Source organism: Bombina bombina, chromosome 2 (assembly GCF_027579735.1).
Source record: "Bombina bombina isolate aBomBom1 chromosome 2, aBomBom1.pri, whole genome shotgun sequence".
Lineage (NCBI taxonomy): Eukaryota > Metazoa > Chordata > Amphibia > Anura > Bombinatoridae > Bombina > Bombina bombina.
Window position 1 is genome coordinate 189,473,770 of NC_069500.1, and position 13,987 is coordinate 189,487,756.

General features: G+C 39.1%; 1 protein-coding gene across 1 annotated transcript in view; it reads left to right on the forward strand.

Annotated features, from left to right (window-relative positions):
- The window catches only part of POC5 (POC5 centriolar protein), a 295,101-nt gene that overhangs the window by 217,768 nt on the left and 63,346 nt on the right, over positions 1-13,987 (forward strand). The window lies entirely within an intron of this gene.

A 13,987-nucleotide genomic window follows, 5' to 3' on the forward strand; every position in this document is an offset into this window, starting at 1 on the left:
TTATGGTGATGTGGGAGGCTGGCGGTTTAGGGGTTAATAGGTTTAGTAAGTGCTAGTGATGTGGGAGGCCAGGGGTTTAAGGTGGCGGCGGGAGTGGCAGATTAGGGGTTAATAACTTTTATTTAGGTAGCGACGGTGTCGGGACGGCAGAATAGGGGTTAATAAGTATAATGTAGGTGGTGGCGGGGCGGCAGATTAGGGGTGTTTAGACTCGGGGTACATGTTAGGGTGTTAGGTGTAAACATAACTTTTATTCTCCCATAGGAATCAATGGGATATCAGACAGCAGCGAACATAAGCTTTCGCTTCTTTCAGACTCCCATTGATTTCTATGGCATTCGCTGCCTCCAAGGGGGCGGTTTGAAAACCAGGTACGCTGGGCCGGAATAGTGGCGAGCGTACCTGGTAGATATTTGTTAACTAGCAAAAGTAGTCAGATAGTGCCGAATTTGCGTCCGGAACATCTGTAGTGACGTAAGCATCGATCTGTATCGGACTGAGACCGGCGGATCGTATGTTACGTCACAGATTTCTACTTTTGCCCTCCCCCCCTCTCATGTGGAATGATTTATGACATGCATTTCATGGACAATAGTTTTAGGGCAGTTAAAAACAACTAAATATAAAGCTTAATATATAAATGCTAAAAAAAAAAAACACATTGAACAGTCACTGATTTTTATACATACTGCACACTCTTGAATTTCCATATACAGAGCAGTTTGATATGCTTCAGAAATTGGTGAACACTGCAGCATCACACTATCATGTTCTCCTGCTCAAGCAGCTGAAATAGCATATGAATCTCCTAGGTTTAGCTTTCAACTAAGTATACAAAGAGAACAAAGCAAACTTGGTGATAAAAGTAAATTGTAAAGTTGTTTAAAATTGCATTCTCTATCTGAATCATAAAAGAACATTTTTGGGTTTCATGTCCCTTTAAGTTACTTACTTGGAAAGTGTTGTTTCTGTTGGCTATTTCCTCTGCTCGTAGAGTATCAAAATTGTCTGTCCTCTAGTGTGTCCCGCCTTATATATTGTTCCATCGGATAAGGCTGTACCTCAGACAAAGATGGGAGTTTTTACCTAAGGTTGTTTCAACTCTCAATATCAATCTAGAAATTGTTGTTCTGTTTTCTTTTTCCCCAATACTTCTTCATCTAAGAAGAGGCTGTTACATAATCTGGATGTTGTTAGAGCTTTAAAGTCTGACTTCATGCCAAAGATTTTGTCAATCATCTTCCTGGTTTATCCTGCATTCTAATAACCGCAAGGGCCAGAAGTCCACTGCTGTTCCCCTATCCATATGGTTCTGAAGTTTGATTCACATTGCTTATATAGAAGTGAGCCAGCAGCCTCCATCACGGATTACGGCACATTCTACTCGTGCAGTATCTTCTTCTTGGGCCTTCAAGAATGAGGTTTGAGTTGAACAGATATGTAAGTCTGCTACTTAGTCTTCATTACATATTTTACATACTTTCACAAATTGTACAGATTTGATGTTTTGCCTCAGCAGAGGCATCTTTTGGGGCAGTGGTTCTTCAAGTGGTGTCTAGTACTTAGGACTGACTTCCTTTCCTATTCCCTCCCTAAATTTTTCGTGGACTCCAAAGCTTAGGTATTGGTTTCCCATAGGTTATGAATGAATTTGTGGACTCTTACTGCCATTAGAAAGAAAATATAATGTATGCTTACCTGATTTTCTTTCTTGGCAGTGAGAGACCAAGAACCCGCCATAAACTAATGTAATGCCAGCAGTCTTATGGTTTCTCTGTACTCTTTTTATCTTTCTCTACTTTTCTTTATCCTCGCCTTCAACTACTGATAGGGTAGGGGAAGTGGGAGGGATATTTAATGCTTTGGTTGGGGTGTCTTTGCCTCCTCCTTGTGGCCAGGTAAAGTATTTCCCATAGGTTATGAATTAATTTGTGGACTCCAACTGCCAAGAAAGAAAATAATCAGGTAAGCATAAATTATATTTCTTTCATGTAATTAGCAAGAGTCCATGAGCTAGTGACGTATGGGATATACATTCCTACCAGGAGGGGCAAAGTTTCCCAAACCTCAAAATGCCTATAAATACACCCCTCACCACACCCACAATTCAGTTTTTACAAACTTTGCCTCCTATGGAGGTGGTGAAGTAAGTTTGTGCTAGATTCTACCTTGATATGCGCTCCGCAGCAAGTTGGAGCCCGGTTTTCCTCTCAGCGTGCAGTGAATGTCAGAGGGATGTGAGGAGAGTATCGGTCGTAGAGATTCATCTCTTACCTCCCTTTTCAGATCGACGATATACTCTTATTTATATACCATTACCTCTACTGATTCTCGTTTCAGTACTGGTTTGGCTTTCTACAAACATGTAGATGAGTGTCCTGGGGTAAGTAAATCTTATTTTCTGTGACACTCTAAGCTATGGTTGGGCACTTTGTTTATAAAGTTCTAAATATATGTATTCAAACATTTTTATTTGCCTTAACTCAGAATGTTCAACATTCCTTATTTTCAGACAGTCAGTTTCATATTTGGGATAATGCATTTGAATTAATCATTTTTTCTTACCTTCAAAAATTTGACTCTTTTTTTCCCTGTGGGCTGTTAGGCTCGCGGGGGCTGAAAATGCTTCATTTTATTGCGTCATTCTTGGCGCAGACTTTTTTGGCGCAAAAAATCTTTTCCGTTTCCGGCGTCATTCGTATCGCCGGAAGTTGCGTCATTTTTTGACGTTATTTTGCGCCAAAAATGTCGGCGTTCCGGAAGTGGCGTCATTTTTGGCGCCAAAAGCATTTAGGCGCCAAATAATGTGGGCGTCTTATTTGGCGCTAAAAAAAAAAAATTTGGGCGTCGCTTTTGTCTCCACATTATTTAAGTCTCATTTTTCATTGCTTCTGGTTGCTAGAAGCTTGTTCTTTGGCATTTTTTCCCATTCCTGAAACTGTCATTTAAGGAATTTGATCAATTTTGCTTTATATGTTGTTTTTTCTCTTACATATTGCAAGATGTCTCACGTTGCATCTGAGTCAGAAGATACTACAGGAAAATCGCTGTCTAGTGCTGGACCTACCAAAGCTAAGTGTATCTGCTGTAAACTTTTGGTAGCTATTCCTCCGGCTGTTGTTTGTATTAATTGTCATGACAAACTTGTTAATGCAGATAATATTTCCTTTAGTAAAGTACCATTGCCTGTTGCAGTTCCTTCAACATCTAAGGTGCAGAATGTTCCTGATAACATAAGAGATTTTGTTTCTGAATCCATCAAGAAGGCTATGTCTGTTATTTCTCCTTCTAGTAAACATAAAAAAATCTTTTAAAACTTCTCTCCCTACAGATGAATTTTTAAATGAACATCATCATTCTGATTCTGATGATTCTTCTGGTTCAGAGGATTCTGTCTCAGAGATTGATGCTGATAAATCTTCATATTTATTTAAAATGGAATTTATTCGTTCTTTACTTAAAGAAGTACTAATTGCTTTAGAAATAGAGGATTCTGGTCCTCTTGATACTAATTCTAAACGTTTAGATAAGGTATTTAAATCTCCTGTGGTTATTCCAGAAGTTTTTCCTGTTCCTAATGCTATTTCTGAAGTAATTTCCAAAGAATGGGATAAATTGGGTAATTCATTTACTCCTTCTAAACGTTTTAAGCGATTATATCCTGTGCCGTCTGACAGATTAGAATTTTGGGACAAAATCCCTAGAGTTGATGGGGCTATTTCTACCCTTGCTAAACGTACTACTATTCCTACGTCAGATGGTACTTCCTTTAAGGATCCTTTAGATAGGAAAATTTAATCCTTTCTAAGAAAAGCTTATCTGTGTTCAGGTAATCTTCTTAGACCTGCTATATCATTGGCTGATGTTGCTGCAGCTTCAACTTTTTGGTTGGAAACTTTAGCGCAACAAGTAACAGATCATGATTCTCATAATATTATTATTCTTCTTCAGCATGCTAATATTTTTATCTGTGATGCCATTTTTGATATTATTAGAGTTGATGTCAGGTTTATGTCTCTAGCTATTTTAGCTAGAAGAGCTTTATGGCTTAAGACTTGGAATGCTGATATGGCTTCTAAATCAACTCTACTTTCCATTTCTTTCCAGGGTAACAAATTATTTGGTTCTCAGTTGGATTCTATTATCTCAACTGTTACTGGTGGGAAAGGAACTTTTTTACCACAGGATAAAAAATCTAAGGGTAAAAACAGGGCTAATAATCGTTTTCGTTCCTTTCGTTTCAACAAAGAACAAAAGCCTGATCCTTCATCCTCAGGAGCAGTTTCAGTTTGGAAACCATCTCCAGTCTGGAATAAATCCAAGCCTGCTAGAAAGGCAAAGCCTGCTTCTAAGTCCACATGAAGGTGCGGCCCTCATTCCAGCTCAGCTGGTAGGGGGCAGGTTACGTTTTTTCAAAGAAATTTGGTTCAATTCTGTTCACAATCTTTGGATTCAGAATATTGGTTTCAAGATGAGACCTCCTGCAAAGAGATTTTTTTCTTTCCCGTGTCCCAGTAAATCCAGTGAAAGCTCAAGCATTTCTGAATTGTGTTTCAGATCTAGAGTTGGCTGGAGTAATTATGCCAGTTCCAGTTCCGGAACAGGGGATGGGGTTTTATTCAAATCTCTTCATTGTACCAAAGAAGGAGAATTCCTTCAGACCAGTTCTGGATCTAAAAATATTGAATCGTTATGTAAGGATACCTACTTTCAAAATGGTAACTGTAAGGACTATCTTGCCTTTTGTTCAGCAAGGGCATTATATGTCCACGATAGATTTACAGGATGCATATCTGCATATTCCGATTCATCCAGATCATTATCAGTTCCTGAGATTCTCTTTTCTGGACAAGCATTACCAGTTTGTGGCTCTGCCGTTTGGCCTAGCTACAGCTCCAAGAATTTTTACAAAGGTTCTCGGTGCCCTTCTGTCTGTAATCAGAGAACAGGGTATTGTGGTATTTCCTTATTTGGACGATATCTTGGTACTTGCTCAGTCTTTACATTTAGCAGAATCTCATACGAATCGACTTGTGTTGTTTCTTCAAGATCATGGTTGGAGGATCAATTTACCAAAAAGTTCATTGATTCCTCAGACAAGGGTGACCTTTCTGGGTTTCCAGATAGATTCAGTGTCCATGACTCTGTCTTTAACAGACAAGAGACGTCTAAAATTGATTTCAGCTTGTCGAAACCTTCAGTCACAATCATTCCCTTCGGTAGCCTTATGCATGGAAATTCTAGGTCTTATGACTGCTGCATCGGACGCGATCCCCTTTGCTCGTTTTCACATGCGACCTCTACAGCTCTGTATGCTGAATCAATGGTGCAAGGATTACACAAAGATATCTCAAATAATATCTTTAAAACCGATTGTACGACACTCTCTAACGTGGTGGACAGATCACCATCGTTTAATTCAGGGGGCTTCTTTTGTGCTTCCGACCTGGACTGTAATTTCAACAGATGCAAGTCTCTCGGGTTGGGGAGCTGTGTGGGGATCTCTGACGGCACAAGGAGTTTGGGAATCTCAGGAGGTGAGATTACCGATCAATATTTTGGAACTCCGTGCAATTTTCAGAGCTCTTCAGTCTTGGCCTCTTCTGAAGAGAGAATCGTTCATTTGTTTTCAGACAGACAATGTCACAACTGTGGCATACATCAATCATCAAGGAGGGACTCACAGTCCTCTGGCTATGAAAGAAGTATCTCGAATTCTGGTTTGGGCGGAATCCAGCTCCTGTCTAATCTCTGCGGTTCATATCCCAGGTATAGACAATTGGGAAGCGGATTATCTCAGTCGCCAAACGTTGCATCCGGGCGAATGGTCTCTTCACCCAGAGGTATTTCTTCAGATTGTTCAAATGTGGGAACTTCCAGAAATAGATCTGATGGCGTCTCATCTAAACAAGAAACTTCCCAGGTATCTGTCCAGATCCCGGGATCCTCAGGCGGAGGCAGTGGATGCATTATCACTTCCTTGGAAGTATCATCCTGCCTATATCTTTCCGCCTCTAGTTCTTCTTCCAAGAGTAATCTCCAAGATTCTGAAGGAATGCTCGTTTGTTCTGCTGGTAGCTCCGGCATGGCCTCACAGGTTTTGGTATGCGGATCTGGTCCGGATGGCCTCTTGCCAACCGTGGACTCTTCCGTTAAGACCAGACCTTCTGTCGCAAGGTCCTTTTTTCCATCAGGATCTGAAATCCTTAAATTTAAAGGTATGGAGATTGAACGCTTGATTCTTGGTCAAAGAGGTTTCTCTGACTCTGTGATTAATACTATGTTACAGGCGCGTAAATCTGTATCTAGAGAGATATATTATAGAGTCTGGAAGACTTATATTTCTTGGTGTCTTTCTCATCATTTTTCTTGGCATTCTTTTAGAATACCGAGAATTTTACAGTTTCTTCAGGATGGTTTAGATAAGGGTTTGTCCGCAAGTTCCTTGAAAGGTCAAATCTCTGCTCTTTCTGTTCTTTTTCACAGAAAGATTGCTATTCTTCCTGATATTCATTGTTTTGTACAAGCTTTGGTTCGTATAAAACCTGTCATTAAGTCAATTTCTCCTCCTTGGAGTTTGAATTTGGTTCTGGGGGCTCTTCAAGCTCCTCAGTTTGAACCTATGCATTCATTGGACATTAAATTACTTTCTTGGAAAGTTTTGTTCCTTTTGGCAATCTCTTCTGCCAGAAGTTTCTGAATTATCTGCTCTTTCTTGTGAGTCTCCTTTTCTGATTTTTCATCAGGATAAGGCGGTGTTGCGAACTTCTTTTGATTTTTTACCTAAAGTTGTGAATTCCAACAACATTAGTAGAGAAATTGTGGTTCCTTCATTATGTCCTAATCCTAAGAATTCTAAGGAGAAATCGTTGCATTCTTTGGATGTTGTTAGAGCTTTGAAATATTATGTTGAAGCTACTAAGTCTTTCCGTAAGACTTCTAGTCTATTTGTTATCTTTTCCGGTTCTAGAAAAGGCCAGAAAGCTTCTGCCATTTCTTTGGCATCTTGGTTGAAATCTTTAATTCATCTTGCCTATGTTGAGTCGGGTAAAACTCCGCCTCAAAGGATTACAGCTCATTCTACTAGGTCAGTTTCTACTTCCTGGGCGTTTAGGAATGAAGCTTCGATTGATCAGATTTGCAAAGCAGCAACTTGGTCCTCTTTGCATACTTTTACTAAATTCTACCATTTTGATGTATTTTCTTCTTCTGAAGCAGTTTTTGGTAGAAAAGTACTTCAGGCAGCGGTTTCAGTTTGAATCTTCTGCTTATGTTTTTCATTAAACTTTATTTTGGGTGTGGATTATTTTCAGCAGGAATTGGCTGTCTTTATTTTATCCCTCCCTCTCTAGTGACTCTTGTGTGGAAAGATCCACATCTTGGGTAATCATTATCCTATACGTCACTAGCTCATGGACTCTTGCTAATTACATGAAAGAAAACATAATTTATGTAAGAACTTACCTGATAAATTCATTTCTTTCATATTAGCAAGAGTCCATGAGGCCCGCCCTTTTTTGTGGTGGTTATGATTTTTGTATAAAGCACAATTATTCCAATTCCTTATTTTTTATGCTTTTGCACTTTTTTATCACCCCACTTCTTGGCTATTCGTTAAACTGAATTGTGGGTGTGGTGAGGGGTGTATTTATAGGCATTTTGAGGTTTGGGAAACTTTGCCCCTCCTGGTAGGAATGTATATCCCATACGTCACTAGCTCATGGACTCTTGCTAATATGAAAGAAATGAATTTATCAGGTAAGTTCTTACATAAATTATGTTTTTTCACTTGTGTTAAACCACTTTATTGTGATAATTTTCTTTTATTATTGTCCACTAAGAAATATATCAGAGATATGGTAGATACTAGCCATGTCCATTCTTCGGGATTCACCGTAGTAGCAAGTGCTTCTCTGACTCTGGTCATATATTTGGCACAATCTGCTTTCTTTTGGTTTCTGTGTTCTGTCAGTCTCAGCTTATAGACTGTGTACTCAATTCTTGTCTGTCTATTTTGCGGGGGCTCCTTTTTACAAGGTACGTTATTAGAATATTGTCTTTCTCTAAGGCGTGTTTACCTTTCTTCTAGGCCATCACACGGGTCTGTTTTTCTACTTAATAGCCCTGATTTTCTCAATCTCTCTCTCCCTCCCTTTCTTTTCCGTTCCTTTGCTATTTGCTAACACTGGGAGTAGGGCTATAAATAGAAAGGTAGGCACTTCTCAAAACTTCTGTGGGTTCTACATAAACCAAGAAGGCATAATAAATTCTATATCAACCACTCCTGAATATGATCCTGCTTTTTTGTAAATAAAAATCATTTACTTTAATTTATCATTTTTATTGAAAGACAGTTTGACAACAAGTGCAGGAGGCCATAACTTTATAAGTGTGTATATTAGTATAAATTCTAATTGGATACTCAATCTTTATATTCCCCAAAAGTCATGATATCTTTCTACGCTTTTTGTGTACGTCAGGTAGCGCTCGTTTTACAAGTTGAAAGTAAAAAGGTTTTGCTCGGGTGCTAACCCGATCGCATTTTCTCAAGTGCGCTAACCCAACATGTATGTATAGATCTATACAGATTATATAGGAATATCTTTTTAAAAATACTTCCCATATGTAAAAAACATTGTAATGTGAAATATTTACAGTACATACACAGTATAACACTTTATTAAATATAAATATTGCATAAATATGCTTTCACATGTTTTCATCTACTTGGCTATAAAGGCCCCCTAATGCACTTATATATATATATACATATGTATTTGTGTTTATATGTGTATATATGTCTGTAAATGCATAAATACATACGTACACACATTAAAAAATATATATATATATATATATATATATATATATGTATACATATTTGTGTATGTATGTATCTTTATGTTAAAACCCTTTGCCTGCCTTTTTATTATGAATGTAACTACTTTCAATGTATCTTTGAAGTGTTTTGTGACACATTTTTGTTTTGCAAAACAGTTAGCCAGAGGTCTGGAGACGCACTATCCTGGTGAGCGCTAACTTCAACTGCGCTCAAGGGATAGCGTTTCATTTCAGCTTGTAATTTAAGCGATAAACCCTGCACACGCAAACAGCAGCAATAAACTCCTCTCACTCGCTTGTAACTGTTAGCACGCAACTGGTCATGTGGCCCTTATTATCTTGATCTCCCATCAAACAGAATCAACAATTGTAATCATTCCCGAAGACTCTTCTAACGAGTTACTGTCTTTTACTTAGATTGCAATGCTAACTGTGGTAACCCTTAAACTCACTATTACATAATTCATGATCCTGCTTTTAGCACTAAGAAATTGTTTTATCGGTGAATTTTCTTTCCCCAATTTTAAGTGAATATAAATTCGATTAAAAACAGGGGCACTTTAATTGATCAAAATTTACATTTCATTCCTGTTGAGAGAAAAAAACTTACCTTTTAATTTTCACAGCAGCTCCAGCTTCCTCCGTCGCAAAGCCTCTTCCTGGGTCTAAAATGAGGAATCTGCTTCCTCCAATCGCGGCATTGAATCAGACATTGATTCCCCCGGGGGGGAAGCCGTGATTGGAGGATGACCTATCCATCATTTCTGACATCAGAAATGGCTTGCGACGACCGGAGGAAGCTGGAGCTGCTGTCAAGATTAAAAGGCAAGTATTTTTTCACAACAGGAGTGAAATGTAAATTTTGATGAATTAAAGTGCCCCTGTTTTTAATTGAATTTTTAAAATCGGGCACTTTAGCATCAAAATTTACATTCAGTGATCTGCACAGTTTTCCCACTGACAGTCTTTCATACCTAAAAACAAAGTTGCCACTAGGTGGCAGTGTAGTATAACTTTAGTAACTTTTCAATATGATTTATTTTACACATAATGAGAAGAAAGGAGATTCAACAACACAGTGCCCTAGATCTACTAAAAAATGAAATTACTCTCCGGTGACAGCGCTCTGGCTTTAACTGTTATTTTATGGAGCTAATGCATTATATTTTGGAAAGCTAGTTTTAACACACTAATGAATACGTTGTATTAGATAACAGTGGGTGAGGACTGGCAGTTTTCAGCCTGAAGGGCAGTCACATTTTTCAAGCTATGGCCTTCAGAATGGTTTTATATGAGCTTATAGGAACAGCCTAGGGGCAGTTTATCCTGCTGCAATAGCCAGTCCTCCCCTGGGTAACATGAATTGTGTGTCTTATTTTGTCTCATTTGACCATTGTGTTGTTGTTGACTCTTGCTTACTAGCATTACTCTAAATACAAAGCACATATTGTGTCTCTCCTTCTAAAAACTAATATATATATAAAGTGTTCTTTATTTTGGATTTTTACACGCTTTCTTTTCTAAAAAACACTTTCTTAACGAAGGATATAGAATTGGGTTTATCCCAATAAACCCTTTTCAATGTCAATACCCCAAAGGAGTTAAACACATAGTTAAACTACTGCTTGGTATCTGCAGAGAACTGCTGGTCTCGAGCAGAAACTACTGCTTATGGTATCACCTTGTATTTCTACTCAGGACCATCAAATCTCTTCTGCTCCTGAACGGCACTTTATATATTTGTTTAACGCCTATGGGGATAGACATTGAAAAGGCTTCATCTGCAGCTATTAACATGCAGATAATTACAAAACAATAGATTGTGATCAACCCTTTAATGTCTTAAAGGGATACTAAACACAATTTTTATTTAATGATTCAGATAGAGCATGCAATTTTAAACACCTTTCTAATTTATTCCTACTATAAATTTTTCTTCGTTCTCTTGCTATCTTTATTTAAAAAGCAGGAATTTAAAGCTTAGGAGCCCCAGCCCATTTTAGGTTCAGCACCCTGGATAGCACTTGCTTATTGGTGGCTACTTCTAGCAAACCAATAAGAAAGCATAACCCAGGTCCTCCACCAAAAATGGGCCACCTCAAGCTTTATATTCCTGCTTTTTAAATAAAGGTAGCAAGACAACGAAGAAAAATTTATAATAGGAGTAAATTAGAAAGTTGTTTTTTAAATTGCTGCTCTATCTGAATCGTTAAAGAAAAAAATTGTGTTTAGTGTCCCTTTAGCCCCCTTAACGACCGACGACGTACGTCCTAAAAAAAAAATACAGTTAACGACCGTACGAGGACGTATGGCTGCAATACTGTTCCCGAGTGCAGGGGCCGGATTGATCACTCCCCCACGAGTCATTACTTCCGGTTTTGCTCTACGTGAAGCCCGGCAGTGTAGCAGAGCATCGGAAGCGATCGGACAGGCTTCAAATGCTCTGCTTGTGTGCTAATTATAATAAAATATCGCATTTGTCTGATCATGTCAATATTTGTAAATATTGACTCTGATCTGTGTGGATCTCCCTCCCTCTCCTCACTTGCTATTTTGTTGGAGAGAGAGAGAGAAACCTTTGTTTAGGAGAGAGAAATTAATTTTAATTTAGTTTTTAAAAATTGAGAGACCCAAAGGCTCTTTTCAGAGCCATTATGATCACTATAAATCACTGGCAGTAGCATAGCTGCACTTTTTTGCTGTCTCTGCATTTTTTAGGGTTAAATTTTTTAGGGGTTAATTTTTTATAGACCCAAAGGCTCTTTTCAGAGCCATTTAGCTAATTTAATTTAATTTTCAGAGCCATTAACCCCTAGCTTTCCAGTGATCGCTATAAATCACTGGCAGTAGCATAGCTGTACTTTTTTGCTGTCTGTGCATTTATTTTAGGGGTTAATTTTTTGTTGTAAATTTTTAAAAACCCAAAGGCTCTTTTCACAATAATGTCACAGAAAACATATAGTGCTGAGGAGGTGTATGCCATCCTTGCGTCAGAGTCAGATGCCTCTATGTCTGACTCAGACCCCAATTTTGACCCTACCATATGCTCAGATACATCATTAGATGCAGTCTCAACTGATAATGATGTATCTGTGGCTGCTAGCCCCCCTGCCAGAAGGAGGCGTGTTGCTGCCATTCCCGCTGAAGAGTGGGTAACGCCTCATCTCCAGAGGCCAGATATCCCACCCTTCACAGCAAATCCTGGCATAAACATAGATGTGGCAGGTTTTAGTCCCCAACAGTTTCTGGAGGTGTTTCTGGGCAATGATATATTGGGGAACATTGTTGCCCAAACTAATTTATATGCCCATCAGTTCCGTGATGCAAAGCCTGGAACATATTTGGCAAAGCAGCAATGGGCCCCCATCAATGTGCCAGAATTTGAAAAAAATTTGGGCATTGACTATGCTGATGGGCATCATAAAGAAACCCTCCATTCGCTCCTACTGGAACAGTAGCCCCATCTGCTCTACCCCCATTTTCTCCCAGAGTATGTCGAGGAAGAGGTATGAAATGATTCTGCATTTCATGCACTTCAGCGACAACAGCCTGTGCCCGCCTAGGGAGCATCCCCAATTTGACAGGCTGTATAAAATCCGCCCCTTATTACCCACTTTTTTTGCCAGGTTTGCAGAGGCTTATACACATGGAAGGAATATATGAGTTGATGAATCCATGAAGTAGTATAAGGGAAGGCTGGGATTCAAGCAGTATATTCCTTCCAAGCGCTCCAGGTATGGGGTAAAGGTGTATAAGCTCTGTGAGAGCGAGACTGGGTGTGCTCAGGCCTTCCGGGTGTATGAGGGAAAGGATAGCCACCTTCACCCTCCAGGTTGCCCAGAACATATGAGAACCACTGACAAGATTTTCTGGGACCTGATATTACCCCTAATGAACAAAGGGTATCACTTGTACTTGGACAATTTTTATACAAGTGTCCTTTTGTTCAAGCTACTGTATTGCTTTGATACAGTAGCTTGCGGTACAATTAAAAAGAACCGCACAGTTTTCCCAAGACAACTTGCACGCCGCCGGGCTACGAAGGGGGGAGACCTCAGCTCTGCGTCAAGAGGAGCTGTTGGTAGACAAGAGACAAGAAGGATGTATACCTTCTTACCACCATCCACACAGAGAGGATGGTGGCGGTCTCTGTCAATGGCAGAGCTGAGATCATAAGGAAGCCATTGTGCATCAAGTCTTATAACCGGCATATGGGTAGGGTTGATCTGGCAGATCAGCTGCTGCACCCCTACCTAATTATGCGAAAGACAAGGGCCTGGTACAAAAAGGTTGCAATTTACCTAATGCAAATTGCAACCCACAACACTTTTTTGTTGTTCAGAAAAGCAAACCGACTTTTTTACAGTTTCAGCTCCAGATCATTTCGGGGATTTTGTACCAAGATGCACCTGCTCCCCGGGCGGTGATGGGAGAGAGCAGAGTTGGGGGGATTTTATAAATAAAATAGGTAGACCCTACTGCCGCAAAGCAGAAACCACTAAAAAAATGCAGAGTCTGTACCAAGAGGGGGCTGAGAAGGGACACTATATATCACTGTCCTGATTGCCCTGGACAGTCTGGACTCTGCATTGGGGACTGCTTCAAGCGGTACCATTATAATGGTCCAATTTTAAAAAATAAATTTGCTGTTGTTTTTTTTTTTTTTTGGTAATGTTCACTGTTAGATGTTTTTTTTTGGTTGTTTTTTTTTTTTTACTTTTACTGTGCCAGATTTTTACATTTCACTAAAGATAGGCCTATCAGAAGAAATACTCTCACTTTTAATAACTAAAATCACGTCATAAAATTGTAACATAACCTTCCAAAATGCTAGCAAACCTATGCATGGGGGGCATAGGAGTACTCAGGGTGCCTTGCAGAAAACAACCTAAAGTATTTTTTTGAAATAACTTACAACAGTCTCCTAAATCATAGTCAAAGAGCAATGTGTGTGTAAAAATGAAATTTTAAAAATTACCACCATACACTTTCTCCATTTTTTTTTTGGCTAAAACTGTTGCATCAAAGACAAAGCACTCCATATGCAATAGCTTGGGGTGTCGATGTTTCAAATATATACACTTTCATGGCAATAAATAAAACTGGGGTATACAATAGTCTATAAGAAAAAGAAGCACAGAGGCGC